Source organism: Otolemur garnettii, unplaced genomic scaffold (assembly GCF_000181295.1).
Source record: "Otolemur garnettii isolate 467f Iridium unplaced genomic scaffold, OtoGar3 scaffold00137, whole genome shotgun sequence".
Lineage (NCBI taxonomy): Eukaryota > Metazoa > Chordata > Mammalia > Primates > Galagidae > Otolemur > Otolemur garnettii.
This window is the reverse complement of record NW_003852532.1, coordinates 4,603,387-4,606,902: the sequence shown is the minus strand read 5'-3', so window position 1 is coordinate 4,606,902 and position 3,516 is coordinate 4,603,387. Positions and strand designations below refer to the sequence as shown.

Below are 3,516 nucleotides of genomic sequence, written 5' to 3'. Positions count from 1 at the left end.
CGCCTGTAGTCCCAGCTACTTGGGAGGCAGAGGCAGGAGACTCGCTTGAGCCCAGAAGTTGGAGGTTGCTGTGAGCTGTGATGCCACAGCACTCTACCCAGGGGGATAGCTTGAGGCTCTGTCTCAAAAAAAAAAAAAGAAAGAAAAAAAGAAAAGAAAACATATTATATCATAAAACATTATTATATCAGAACATAAGAAGATGAAAGTTCAGACTTTTAGGAAGATGAGGGAATGTTTAAAAAGTATGTATTATCCATTTTAGATGTCAACTGCACCAGGTAGTTTCTGCTCAGTCTCTGCTCATTGTTAATAACTGAGCCTGAATTCTGATATTTAATTTAAAAGAACATAGGCTCGGCACCCATAGCTCAGTGAGTAGGGCACTAGCCACATACACTGAAGCTAGCAGGTTCAAGATCTGCCTGGGCCTGCTAAACAACAATGACAACTGCAACCAAAAAATAGCCGGCCATTGTGGTGGGCACCTGTAGTCTCACCTACTCAGGAGACTGAGGAAAGAGAATCGCTTCAGCCCAAGAGTTTGAGGTTGCTGTGAGCTGTGACGCCACAGGACTCCACCCAGGGTGACACAGTGAGACTCTGTCTCAAAAAAATAAAATAAAAAACAAAAGAGCATGTAAGTGGTATACTACAAACATATGGGCTATAATATTCTATTTATAGGTTATTGTTCACTGCAACTTTCAACATTATGAGTAAAAGAATACTCTTTCCCAGCCAGGATTCTTCTAGATTTCAGAGAACCATACTAAGTTTTTTCCCATTATGACCAGTATGGTCTGCCCTGGGATGATACATCTTGCTTCCAAACCTTTATTATTAATTGTAGCAAATTTGCAGGCTTTCAATTTGCACTTGCTCAAAGCATATCATTTTATGAACTGACCAATTTTCAAGTGTTACCTGCAAAAAAGTTAACATCTATACAATAAATACCATAGAAACATGGTTGTCTGCTTTACCTATTAACCAAGGATAAATTATTTCTCAGTCTCTCTTTTGAACACTGTTTCTCTTCTGTTTGGCATCTATTTTCTCTTTTGTGATAATAGGCAATGAATAAACCATTTTAAAGAAGTTCTGGTGGGAAATAGCACTTCCTGATAGAGTCATATTTGAAAATAGCTTTTACTATTGATCTTAGACAGAATACTTTCTTTATTGTGTCACTTAAAAGTTCTCAGTAGTAGCATTTATGGTATTTTATTGATTTTCACTTATTCATGTTAGATACACAGAGTCAATATCCTTTTCTACATTAACTAAAATGGGTAGCAATAAAATTCAAAACATTTTATAACAGGTACGATATAGCTTTGAACTAGTTCATTGAAATAAGAAAAATGTAAAACACAAAGTTTATTCAGAGTCCAAAAGATAAGAGGAACGGCCTAAAATAGTTTGGAAAACATAAGGGGTGGAGAGTAAGATCGTTTTAGTTATGGTCTATAAAGACAGCAAGGTATTTTGTTCACAGAGCTAAACAGAGGGTTGAATACCATCAACAAGAACATGTGATTAGTCAGAAATTTCCTACAGCCAAAAGATAGAGAAAATTGTCTTACACCTCAAAAAATAAAAAACAAATAAAATAAGTCAGCACTGAATTTAACCAGATTAGCAACAAATACCAGAGTTCCAAGGATCAATGTCTGCTGATTAGGAAAAAAAAAAAAAAGTAGTAAAAACATTATCTAGATGGAACTTGTTATTATTTTAAACATGTTCTGTGTGAAATGTGTAAGAAATGACTGGACTTATGATTTGATAGCAACTCCATTTGGTTCTAAAACCTCCTTATCCAGGAAGAAAGCTCACTGACCTTTTGTCCTGGAGTAGATAGAGAAAGAAATCAATAACAAGTAACACAAATAAAGCTGTGAATCAAGGCACAGTCTTGAAAGTAGGACCTCCCCACTTTTCCCTTTGGAAAATTAGCTGCAAGCCATGAACTAGTGTGCTACAATCAAGATAGAAAACTTGGCCTGAAAATCCTCTGTTTTAGCTTCTTCTACTGGCAAGTGGAAGGAAAAGCACAAAGAAAAGCATGAATATATGATCACCCCAAAGCTCCTTCTATTTGTGTGTAGGTATCACAATAGACCCGAAAGTTGAGGTTACCGAGTTGTTTTTTTTGTTTTTTTTTTTAATTTTGGATTTAGGTTACATTCTTTGTGTTTTTTTGGTAAAGTCCAAGTTGTAGGTGATCCCTTCACCCAAGAGGTGTACCATATGCCCCATATACCCCTACTTTGTACCCGTTAGGTGAGAGCTTACCGAACCACCTTCCCCCTCCCCACTTCTTGAATTTAACTGTGTTTGTTTTTTTGTATGGGCTTCTAGTTGCCCATCTACTAGTTTCATATTAGCATTGAGTACATTGAATGCTTGTTTTTCCATTCTTATGATATCTTACTCAGGAAAATGTTCTCCAAATCCATCCAGGTAAATACAAAAGATATAACATCTCCACTTTTCTTTATGGCTGAATAGTACTCCACAGTACACATATACTACAGTCTATTAATCCATTCATGGGTTGATGGGCACTTGGGTTGTTCCCACATCTTTACAATTGGGGAAAAAATATGGAACTCTTCACAAATTTGTGTGTCATCCTTGCCCTGGGGCTATACTAATCTTCTCTGTATTGTTCCAATTTTAGTGTCTGTGCTTGGTTTGTGGTTGTCTGTTTTATGATATGCCAGACAATGCATAGTGTCTCTTGGCAAAGAGCTAAAGAACAATTCAGTGGTGTTTGTGGTGCTGAAGAGGCCTAGGGAAAAATTATAAATACAGAGACAAACTAAGTGCATTGGTCCTTTTTCTGAAACAGCAGTACTATGTAGGCACAACCAATAACACTGAAAATGCATAGCCAACCTTTAAAGAATATATTCTGCCTCTAGACTTGGAAATATGGCTTTTATGCAAACTTCCATCAGGCATTCCAGTAGGCAACCTGAGATTCAGAATCTTCCAGTTTTGACTAAAAGGACTCAAAGAAAAAGGATAATTTTCCTCCACCCATTTCTACATAGATTTCCTCCAATTTTTTATCCAAAATTAAATGAAGAAATGCACATATACATAATATAGTGGAATATCTGTAGATTTAAAATGTATGATTAAGAGTTTTTTTCTACACATATACACACACACGCATATACACGTGATAATCCCTTAAATTGTCTAGAATAGCATAATCTATAATAACATTTCCTTCACAATTTGCACTTGCTCCTTTTATATGGAAATGCTAATATTTCAAACACTTTACAATATCACATATTATTCTAACAGCAAAAGGCTGTAAAATCTTGCCTACTGGGTAAAATAAATACTGTCCTGGAAGTGGGCATGAGCCCTAAAAGCCCTGATTTCAGCATTATAGAGAGTATCTCAGGGTTACAAAGTTTATTCAACATATGTAAATCTATAAATATAATGCACCACATAAATAAAGTAAAAAACAAAGACTATATGATTCTA

The 3,516-nt window shown here is 35.8% G+C and overlaps 1 pseudogene; it reads right to left on the bottom strand.

Annotated features, from left to right (window-relative positions):
* Positions 1-2,606: 2,606 nt before the first annotated feature.
* Positions 2,607-2,698, bottom strand: LOC111728007 (annotated as a pseudogene).
* Positions 2,699-3,516: the final 818 nt, after the last annotated feature.